At 38.8% G+C, this 12,465-nt stretch overlaps 1 pseudogene; it reads left to right on the top strand.

Annotated features, from left to right (window-relative positions):
- The first annotated feature begins 9,008 nt into the window (after positions 1-9,008).
- Gm46710 lies at positions 9,009-11,775 on the top strand (annotated as a pseudogene).
- Positions 11,776-12,465: the final 690 nt, after the last annotated feature.

The following is a 12,465-nucleotide window of genomic DNA, read 5'->3' as shown; positions in this document are numbered from 1 at the left end:
CCAAGGGCAGCTTGACTCCCAGGATGTCAGACCCACCCAGCATCTCAAAATCACAGTATACCGTAATAACAGGATCACAGAGAAAGCTAGACTTTGAAGAGTTATGACACAACCAATATCACAGGAAGGACAGTCTGATGTAGCCAGGGCATGTAGCACTTGAGATATCCAGATGGTGAGAGGCAAGGATAAGTTAATAAGCAGGAGAAACCAAAGTTATTTGGAATAATCAGAACCCAACACTTGCACCATATCAAGTGGATAACCCAACACACCCTAAAAGTAAGACATGGATCTAAAGTCACTTCTCATAGTGATGATGAAGGACTTTAAGAAGGACATTAGTAACTCTCTTAACAAAATGCAGGAGAACACAGATAAACATGTAGAAGTCCTTAAAGAGGAAACACAAAAATCTGTTAAATAGATTCAGGAAAACACAATCAAACAGGTGAAGGAGCAGAACAAAACCATCCATGATCTAAAAATGGAAATAGAAACAATTGACAATTCTCACTTAGGCCATGAAGCTATGGAACATTCCCATTTACTGAGATCCAGAGGAGTAGCCATTTGGAAGATTGTGTCCCTAAATGTGAAGGTTGTGCTGAAACTCTTATGAAAATTGAGAACAATTTTAAATATGAAAGAAAAAAAACACACAGTAAAAATTCATGTAGGCAAAATTGACAGCCTTCTATGTGTCACAAAACACACAAGCAGAGATTACAATTACAATAATTATTTTTATATCAAGGGGTCAAAACTCCTGATACAATCAATGTCCAAGAAGAGATATTTAGAGCACACACTCACCGGGGACAAACTGTCATGACTGGGACAGCATGGCAGGAAACAAAATGTTGATCTGTTTCATTGAGGGCCAGCATGGGGCCTTCTTACACTTTTGTGGAATAAGCAGCCAAGAGTTAGGTCAGAAATAGCCAGCTCCCTCAATTATGCCAAAGTAACCTATTTCTGCTAGGGAACAGTCCCAAATGTTCCACAAACTTGCTAGACTGTTCCACTAGTTTGAGACACCTGAGACTGTGGGAAAATTTCACACCCAATCTTAATGAAACTGAACCAGGCATGTCTAAAATACTTTTTGAAAATAGTTTCATTTCAATTCAGGAAAAAGGACAGAGAGCCCTGCTTTGTAATGGATGGAGTTAGTCTTTAGCTTCCATTGTGCACTCTAAATGAAACATAGTGTAAAAGAAGCAGTTTTCTATGTAGCAAGTAAGGAGTGAAAACAACACACTAATGGAGATAAAATGCAAAGAACCGGGATATATAGTAACAATTCCAATTATAAGTGTGAAAAAATAAATATACATATATGTGAGTTGTGCTTGTTATTTCCCTAATGGTTTGATTGTACAGGATAAAAAACAATAGTCTGTCCCTATTGGGACAGTTTCATTCATCATTGTGTTAGTGGATCCAATCTAGGAATTAATTGTCAGGGTTTGACAGCAAAATCCATCGGCTCAATACACCAGACATTAGCTGGAAAGTGAGGTACAAGTAGGTAATGTCCTTTGGTTTCTTCTCTCTGAGTCTGTTATATGGGCGTCCTGTCATTGTTTGTTATTATTGTTGGTTGTTGTTTTAAAATTTGAAATATTGAATGCAAAAGCAAGTGGCAGGAGCCCAACAGGTCTTTGCATTCTTACTTTCTCCTTTCCATCACTCTCCAATTCTTCCAATCCCCAGCTTTCATTCAAGAAACAATCATCAGAAACAATTGAAAATAAGACTCCTTCATCATCTTTACTTTGTGCTTGCATGTTGGCTGTAATCATCTTGAAAACATTAAAAATCAGGCTAAGATTCTGCCTATGTTTGATAGGGTTTCATTGCTGTGAAGAGACACCATGACTCAGGCAACTCTTATAAAGGAAAATTTAATAGAGGTTGTCTTACAGTTTTAGAGGGTCAGGTCAGTACATTATTATCATGGTGGGAAGCATGGCAACATCCAGGTAGAAGGGGCGATGTAGAAGGAAAGAAGTTTTCTATATCTTAATCTGAAAGCAAACAGGAGGAAGCTTGTGGCCAAAGCAGCAAGGAAAAGCATCTCTCTTCATCACTGGGCAGAGTTTGAGCACTAGATAAAAGCCAGCCTACACAATGATCAAGGCCACATCTGCTAATAGTGCCACTTCCCATGGGCCAAGGATATTCTAATCATCAAACTGCTACATACCTGCAAACACTCCTGTATGCATGTATGCACACACACACAAAGACACACACACACACACACACACACACACACACACACACACACACTTTCATGCCTATTGCACGTGAGATTGCATAAAAATATATTTGTCTATTTACACATATATTTATTTTTTACTTACTTGCTTGCTTGCTTATTGCTTACTTATTTACTTATTTACTTACTTACTTAGTTTTAAATGTTTTGCTGAAGAACTTTGTACATAAACATAATGAGTTTGAGTAAATCCATCACCATCTTGTCCTCCTTGAATTGCTCTCCATTTCTCCTGTATCACTTTTAGCCTTAATTCCATGCACATTTTAATAAAGACCACTGAGTGAATTTAGTGCTGACTACATATGTGGGGTTAGGGAAACACATCCACTGGAACATGGGCAGCCTCTGAGGAGCCAAATCTATGTAGAAAACTGGCCCTCACACCTGCAGCCACTAATTGCCAATTTTTTGGGGTGAAATTTTCTCTGCTCCCCCATCTATTCTTCAAGAACTGTGAGACAGAAAATTTTAAAAAAAGGTGTTGAGATCTGCTTAGAAAGGACTTTAATCTCAGGATATGGGAATCAAAACCAGGTAGAGATGAATTCTCTGCCGATCTGCACAGGAAAGCACAGAAATCTAGGACTATACAGAAATATCCAGTTCCAGAGAAGAAAAACAAAAGAAACAGGGGAAATTGGGAAGTACAAATAAGAATTTGAATGTACAGATTGTAAATCCTGTCTCTGGGAATAATAATCAAGATACTTTGAAAGGAACAATCAAGCCATGTTTAAAAGACTGGACACACCATTTGGCATATGTTATATAAATCAGTAAAAATAATTAAAAATGTCTCATTAAAATTCACAACAGTCCCCTTAAGTTTTTTCTTCTGGTTTTCTTCTTTAAATATCTTATTGAATCTGAAGTGATGGCTCAGAATTTCTGAACACTGGCAGCTCATGCACAGCATACACTTGGACTTGCCACATTTCCATAGGCTGTTTACAACTTCTTCTATTTTAGTAACCACAGGGAATCCACACTCCCCCTTCCCATGAGACAATGTATCCATACCTATACAGAGAATTCAAAACAAACAAAATCTCTTCAATCTGTCTCACCAATCATACATTAGGTCCAATGCTTGGGTGCTTTCTGTTTCAGGCTCACAATGATCAATGGTATATACTTTCTAGGTTGTATAACTGCACTTCATTTCTCTACCAGGAACCTTTCCTCAGATTCTGTCCTCATCAAGAATCCCATCTAATACCATCAGACACTTCTATGCATCAGAGGGAACAAGGTCTAGCTGTGTGCCTTGCAGGTTGGGTAGAGCACTGTCAATATCCCTTCTCCTCCAGCAAACCCTCTCAAGGCTCACAACGGTTGTCTTCCAGGATAAAATCTGATTGCCTAAGAGAAGGAGCAAATCATCTCTGCTTGCTCTAATGTCTAAATGACATTGCAGATTAAGAAAAAACCTAGAGCTTCCCCAAGATTCTCAGTCCGGGAGCATTTGGACAATCCATTACTTTCATAGGGTCCAAAATTGTTTGAATTCTACAGACCAATGAATTGTCCCATTAGAAGCCACCTTTCCAGCAGGTAGCAGCAGCTCCAACTGCTGTCTCCAAAGGCAGTTAAACAAAAGCAACCTGAAGAGGCAGGTGAACTGCTCCTGGTCCCACCAAGGTGACTTTGGTTTCTGGTGGGAGGGGGCAATTACATGCTGTGAGAATTCTGTTCTGTTGATGTGCTCACCCACCAAAACACTCCTCTTGGAAAGACCAGGAATGAGTTCCTCTTCCAAAATCCCTCCTCTTGCATGTGGTGTTCATTCCATGGGTGTGGGGAGTAGGCTCTATTCCTTGGGTACTCTGTTTCTAAATGAGGTGACACACAGTGATCACTCTCTCCTACCTTTCACAGATGATTGAGACTCCTAATCTAGACATTATTTTTTTATTTATTTTTTCAATCTGCGAAGGCAGATATGGTTGTTTGTGAACATTACAGTTTGCATGGACACTTCTTATATGTAATACATCAGAGGACAGAAGAGGATACAGCAGCATATGCTGCTGGAATTACAGGGAGGATGAGAAAGAAAGGGGGGGCAGGGAGTGAGAGGGAAAGAGAGAAACACAGACTGAGACTGAGATACAGAGAGATAGCAATACAGAGAGTGGGGAAGTTAGAAGGAAAGAGAGAGAGGCAGAGAGACATAGAGACAGAGAGACAGAGAGACAGATAGAGAGACAGAGAAACAGTCACAATGTAATTGCTGGAAATTGAAGCCACGACCTGTGTGATAGCAGCAAGTCTGTCAACATATACATTGTCTCTTGAGATTTTGGCTCCAATTTTGAATTGGCCAAGAAAGACCTGATGCTATGTATTCTGGAGTTGACCTTGTGTATACCATCGTATTCCTGGAAACAGTTTCACATCTAGGGAACATGACCTTTAATCAGTCTTGATGCATCTCACATATCCTATGCCCAGACACCAAAGGAGACATATGGAAGGTTTCCTGTTGTGGTCTGGTAAAAGGACGCCATTCCTGACAAGAATCTCCAGAAGAATAAAGCCAATACAGTCGAAACAACCTTAGCCCTGGTCAGAGTGAGATACCTGCCTTCTTAAGGCTTCTCAGTACAGCTTTATATAGTGTATTAGCTTACTCTTGGTTAGAATTCACCACAGATCACAAACATCCTATTCAGATTTCTCTCTCTTTATCTATTTTTTTCTTGTTGTAGTGGTGGTGATTTTTTAAGAAAGACTTATAAGAATTAATTTACTCTTAGATGAATTTGGACCTTTTGAGAAAGATTGTGTTCCTACACCATTTTTCGCTCATGAGAAAATGGGGAGGTGGTACATGGCTTAGAGTATAAGATCATTGGCCCCTGTGCACAGGTTACAGGATTCAATTACCAGGGCCCATCTTGTTTGTCACAGCCACAGGTAAGTGCTGTTTCAGGGGATCTGATACTATCTAACTTCTGATCTCTACACGGTCCAGTTTAGTGCACAGGCAGCAGACACACCCCTTCAGGTAAAATATTCATAAAATAGAAATAATGAAAATTCTACAGTTTACCAATTGCCATATAAAACTTGATTTCCAAATGATCACACATACTATTAGGAGAGGACCTCAAAATGTGGATGTAGGTAAAAAATTTTGATATATTTGATACTTATTTTTTCATTCTTTTCTGTTTTACACCACCTAGGACCCCACATCCCAATGACCTGGAGGAGAGTAAGCCAGAGTTCTTCCATAGTCTTTGCTTCAGTTCCTGTCTCCACTTACCAGCTCTGATTAAGGTGTTGTCCAGACTTCTATAGATAACACAGTTTAAAACCTGAAAGTTGAAAACAGATAGAATCCATTACATCATTTGGTAGTTTTGGGTCCCAATTTTTATCTCATTGAAATCAAGACAGGACTGTATGCTTGCAATAATGTTATCTGCCTGTGCTTAAACTTCTGACTAAAAAACTCTTTGTTCAAAACAGTGGAGTGACCGATGAGCATCAGACAGTTACATAGCAATTGTTGCCCTATGAATTTGGATACATCTCTGATTATATTGAAGATTGAAAATCAATTAAATGGTTTTAGTAGTAGGTAGACAGGCACCTAGTGTTGATGTAAAACAAATTCCACAGTAGATCAGTTCTAAAACTACATTATTCTGCATGATATCTCAGCACTAATGAATAGGCAGCTGCACAAGCAAAAGAAGAGGAAAAGGAAGAAACACAGGCAGACACAGATGCAGAGGTTGAGAAACAGGCTGAGATAGAGAATGAAGAAGGAGAAAAGGAAGGACAGGCAGAGTCACAGGGACAGTCAAAGGGAGATTCAGAATCAGAGACAGAGTCAGAATGTGTGGTGTGCATGTACCTAGTGTGTGTCTTTCTAATTTTTAGACCTTTTAGGAAGTTACATTTACTCAAGTGTCCTCAGAGATGGGGTGATTGGTTGCAACAAATTTCTCAGATTACAACCAGTATACCAAGACATGGTTTCTGTCTAATTGGCCACCCAGACCCAAGGAATACTTATAATAGGAGAGATCCCAGGCTAATGGTTTTCTTTCTTATAATAAGTCTGTCTCTCCCAGTCACAGAATAAAAGGAAATTATGATTCATTGGAAAATAACACATAAATGGCTCCAGAAACTCAGCCAAGTCTATTAAGATATATAAATATATATATATAAATATATAATAATATATATTATTATATATAGATATATATTATATATATATAGATATATATATATATAATATATATATATATAAATATATATATATATATTATCACAAAGCTCTCACACAACTTTTTAAAAATCCTAATCCTGTACTGGATTCATCTTCTAAGTATACATTGTATGTTATATATAGTATATCATAAAATACTAAATAGGAATATCTAGCTATGTACACTGAATGTATACTGTGATAGCTGCCCTTTCAATCTCCATTACAAGATGGCGCTGACATCCTTTGTTCTAACTGGTAAAGAAATAGTCTGTGTATGTGCTGGGGTATTTTTCCATTCTTTGTGCCCTTCCTGTTCTGTGGCGTCATATGGGCTGATAGTGAGCAGCCCTTAGGGTGAAATATGTCTCTAACACTTCTTGTGGTCTATTTAAGGACTGAGTTTCCTGTGTTCTAAGCCTCCTCGCCCAAAAGCTAATCATCTTTCTCTTGAGATGGATTAAAGCTATGCTGCAGAAGGATCTGAGTGTGTCCTGTGTGTGTGTGTTCTCGCCGGTGAGACTCTTTATCATCACAGACACAGTATACTGCATGCACAGACCATTAGTACTGTAACTCCATGGATAAATCATGTTCATGAAGCAACACTAACAGAGATTTACACACAATATTTGCATTTCATTTGTGTTCCCGAGATGAAAATTATTTTCATCAACACACATGGCACTGCATAGAACAGGTATGACTAATATTAAAATAGTAAACAGCTGACTTCAAGAAGTATAGAAATCAGAGTTAGTAAGTCTTTGGTGGAATACTATATTTACATACTCACAACATCCATTAGTGAAGAACTCCTGCTGCATTAACTTTGCACAAGATTTATTGTCAAAACTTGTACTTTTAGTCTGGTGGTTGGTGGTTGTTTACACAAGTTGGTTGTGGTTTGTTAGTAGCCATAATTAAAGGAGAAGAACAAGGAAAGAAATTAAATTCAGAGATTTTCTAATTCCTCTCTCTAATATACCCTTATTTTTGTCCTATCTAGCGTTAGGGGTTATAAAAAGAAGATCCTAGAAAATATCAAACACCAACTATAAAAATGAACCCTTAATTACTGTCCACCAGAAACCACCAATTGTGAAGAAATACACTTTATCTTCTTTATCATAAGTTTTAAAGGACTCTCTTCAATAGCTTCCTGACTGGACTGTTCTTTTTTCTTCTGTGTTCTTTTTCCTTGTGTGTGTGTGTGTGTGTGCATGAGGGTGAGTGTGTGTGACTTCCTTTGCATAATACCTTCCTGTGTTGTTAACCATTCATATTTGCTGTGGATTTACTCACAACAAACAGATAAACTGAATTGTGAGTATCTTCTTTTTTTGGTGTCTGTTTTGTTTTTCTTTTCTGGTGGTGGGTTTAGCATGTATGCAAATCAAACACTACCATCGAGTCACATCTCTAGCTTAGACAGGGATTTGAATTCTTTAACACTAGTTATTTCTCTCCATATTACTGTAACATTATAATGTTTTTATTGTACTCCTGATCTGTTACTGAAATTTTATTTCCATTTATTCCAAATTTATGTAGGTGCTAAGCAACGTCAACCCATTGCTGATATTTTTTGTTAATAAGGCAACTTGATCAATAAATGACTTCTTTTTCTGACTAGTGCCATATTGGGTTTTCTTGAAGACTTGTATCTTAAGCCGGAGCAGAAACTTGTAATGTACACTTGAGGAGGGTTTTTTTTTGGGATTTGGTGGTTATTTCAATGTATTAAATGAATGTCAGGTGCCTGATGTTCTATCAGAGTAATGGTGCTCCTTAAGCTACATGTTCATCTTTATGTTCTCATACACTTTTCAGAACAATATTTTTAAGTACCACAGAGCAAATGTTACAGGTTCTTAGCTTTTAAACTCTCAGTAAACACCAAAGTCTCAATTTTGGACTTCAGTGCAGCCTCTTCTCTAAAAGCTAGTCAGAGGATGCTTAGTCCTGTGAGCCCAATCCTTTCTTTTTATTCCAAGCATGGAGGGAAAATGGCATGCCCTGTAAGGGTTTTGCAATTAGAGATTCTGAAGTCAGCAGATCATACTTGTCACCCTATTGAGTTTGCTCATCTGTAATAGCAAGTGAAAGAGTGGTAATCAGTACCATGATGGCTCAAAAGAAGTCTAGAAAAACCACTGCATTCTGCCCCCTTGTGGGTGCCATCCCTGTCACAATTTGAAGAGAAACAGTGCTCCTTCCAGGAAGCTGCAGGGAATTGAACTGCACTCCTCTGCATGCTGTCAGACCCAGCCTCTAGGTCTGGACTGACTCTCCTTAAGGATAGTCACTTACCCTCCGGCCCCAGTCCCTAATTCTCTCTCAGTTCTCCACAAAACAGGAGACTCTCTTTATTTTTTGTGCCAAATGATGTCAGCTTCATTTCAAATATCCTGATAAACTAAACTGGTTGGGTCTTAAAATAATTTCTTTCTCTCAACCACCTATTTACCAGGAAAACTGTCGGTGAGAATGGCTGAGACATCTAGTCTGGGCGAGTTTCCCATGATTAAGGGCAGGGAATATGAAGATAAGGCCAACTTATTAATATACTTCCAAAGTCTAGTTTTAATTGGCATCTCTAATGCTGTGCAGAAGAAATGTGAGATTGTGAGGTGACTTCACAGATTAATATAAGAGGTGAGTCTAGAAAATCAGGAGCTGTCTATTGAGAACAGCACTGGACCATGGCCCTCCTTTGAGGATTTACACTTTAAAGCTGAGATAAACTGTAAAAAAATTATGTCTTTCTGAAGTTTATGCCATGGAACGTCCACATAATATCTTAGTTCATTGGTGTGATGTTTTTATACATGGCTGTAAATGCTTTTATGTTAACCTGTGTGTGCTAGTAAGTGTTTGCCTTCTTGACATGAAGCTAAAGTCACCTGGGAAGAGGGAACCTCAAATTGGATCTGTCTACATTAGATGAGGCTATAGCCATGTTTATTTGTTTTCTTAGAAAATTTTCTTTAAATTTTCCATCTTATGTGACCTGAAAGTATCCATCTCCCTGTTTATCCTCCTACCATCGAACTCAGAGACACAGTGAAACTAACAGAAGTTATGGGCCGAATGAATTTAACAGATACTTATAGAACATCACCCAAAAACAAGAACACACATAATATGCACTCATTCTTAAGTGTATATTAGGCAAAAAAAAACATGGAATACCCATGATACAATTCATTGATACTATCCATTATCTCTACCTCTGGTCAGGATTATTTTTCTGACTTTTCTTTGCATAGATTCCTGATTCTTGAAGGAGAGAGCTCGATAAAGGCATCCTCTTTAATCTTTAATTCTCTGAGTCTCTCACTCTCTGTGCATTGTCCAGTTGTGTCTTTCTGTGATTATTACCAGTTTTGTAGGAAACTCACCTCTGATGAAGGCTGAGGCATATATACTAACATATGGGTGGAGCCATTAGGATTCATGAGAAGTCATTTTACTGCTGTGGTTATTTAACAAAATTTATGATGGCAGATTTTCACTTAGTGTTTTATGACCTTTCTAGTCTCAGATGCTTGGCCTGATATTTCCCTCCACATTTAACCCTCCTATTTTAGTGTCTTCTTCATTCCTTTATACCACTATATTCTACTTCCCCTTCCTTGGAAGAACTCCTCCTTCTTTATGGTTCCTTACTAGATAGCTCATCTCTGTTACCCTAAATGAAAAACAAACATATATAAACCTTACAAGCTAACTCCATACATAGGTGAAAACATGCAATTTGTGTCGTTCTGGGTCTGATTTGACTGTTGGATATTTCCCCCCCCCCTTTTTTTTTAGATACTTCAGTCCTTCTTTTTTAAAAAATATTTTTATTACGTGTTTTCCTCAATTACATTTCCAATGCTACACCAAAGGTTCCCCATACCCTCCTCCCCACTTCCCTACCCACCAATTCCCATTTATTTTTTGGCTCTAGCATTGCCCTGTACTGGGGCATATAAAGTTTGGTTGTCCAATGGGCCTCTCTTTCCAGTGATGGCTGACTAGGTCATCTTTTGATACAAATGTAGCTAGAGTCCAGAGCTCCGGGGTACTGATAAGTTAATAATGTGGTTCCATCTGTAGGGTTGCAGATTCCTTTAGCTTCTTGTGTACTTTCTCTATCTCCTCCATTGGGAACCCTGTGATCCATATAATAGCTGACTGTGAGTATCCACGTCTGTGTTTGCTAGGCCCTGGCATAGTCTCACATGAGACAGCTGATTAACAGTTGATGGGAGAGGATCCATTACTCAGTGAGTGGTGCTATCTCTGCAAAGATGGTGATAAAATATATAAGAAAGCAACCTGAGGGTAGTGTTTGAAAAATGAGTCAGTGTTTAAGAGAACTGGCTGCTCTCTTAGAAGGTTAGGATTCGAATCACAGAACTCAGGTGGCAGCTCACAGCCTCATGAAGCTCCAATATCAAGGGACCAAGCTCCCTCTTATGGACTCTGTGAACCCTGGACAAAAAAGGCCCACAGACATTCACGCAAACAAAACATTTTTATATATACATATATGTTATTAAAATAAAAGTTAAAAGGCATTTTTAAATTTTGTAAGTAGAAAAGCTGAGAAAACTGTGTTGAGAAACAAGCCAATAAGCAGCCTTGCTCCATGTACCCTGCCTATAATCCTACATGGGTTCCTGCCCTGATTTCACTCAGTGATGGAGTGTGATGTGGAAGAATAACACAAACTAATCTTTTTCAAAAGAGAAGGGAGGAGAGGGGGATTGGAATGGGGATTTGTTGATGGGAAACTGTGAAGGAAGTTATCATTTAAATTGTAAATAGATAACTAAATTAATGATGAAAAAAATAAGTCCTGTCAAGAAGTCCAATGTGACAGTGTGAAACTGCTAATCTACAACCTGCTAAACTCACATGTGCGGGGTGTGGGCATGCAAGTGTTCTGTCTGAGCCTGCAGGCCACTTAAATCCTCAAAAACCCTGTGGAGTTCAACCCTGACTTCCTGGCACAGATGATCCCCAAAGTGTATTGGGAAGTGCTTGTGCAGGTAGCAGACACCTCAATCTTGGCCCAGGTACACAAAATAGCCAACTAGCTGCTATGAACAGGACAAGATACTTTTGAGGAAGATGTACCCACGTGTGGCTTGAGATTGATGTACTGGATGGTACTCTGCAATGGTCAGAATCCAGTGTTCTTTTCCCCATCATCCACAGGATCACCAATATGCTGTAGAATGATGAGGAGACAGAGAGGTAACCTTGCTAGCCACCACAATGCGATGTGGGAATGGGTATCCAGATGGAGGAAGACCCTCATTAAAGCAGTGGGGAGGGGATGGGATAGAGGGTTTCTGGAAGGGTGGGAAACTGAAAACGGACATCATTTGAAATGTATATAAAGAAAATATACAATTAAAAAAAGACCAACCAAAGAGCACATAGGGCGGGGCCCATGGCTGCAGCTTCATATGTAGCAGAGAATGGCCTATTTGGACACCAGTGAGAGGTGAAGCTCCTGTTCAGGAGAAGGCTCTATACCCCAGTGTAAGGGAATGTCAGGACTAGGAAGTAGGAGTGGGTATTTTGTTGATTACTGAGAGGAGGGATGGCATAGTGGGTTTTCAGAGGGGAAACCAGGGAAGGGGATAACATTTGAAATGAAAATAAAGAAAATGCCTCATAAAATAAAATAAAATAAAACAAAATAGATTGAAAACAACCACCTAGACACAATAAGTTAATAGCAGAATGATAAATAAAAGAAGACAGTGTAGTGGTGCATACCTTTTATCCCTGCTCTTGGTAGGCAGAGGCAGGGGCAGGCAAATTTATGAGTTCAAGGCCAGCCTGAACTCCAGATTGAATTCCATGACAACCAGGGCTAAACAGAGAATCCCTGCCTCGAAAAAAACAAAAAACAATAAACAAATAAAGAGAAAATGAATGA

The sequence above is a fragment of the Mus musculus genome, chromosome Y (genome assembly GCF_000001635.26).
Source record: "Mus musculus strain C57BL/6J chromosome Y, GRCm38.p6 C57BL/6J".
Lineage (NCBI taxonomy): Eukaryota > Metazoa > Chordata > Mammalia > Rodentia > Muridae > Mus > Mus musculus.
The sequence above is the reverse complement of the archived record's forward strand: the minus strand, read 5'-3'. Positions and strand labels throughout refer to the sequence as shown.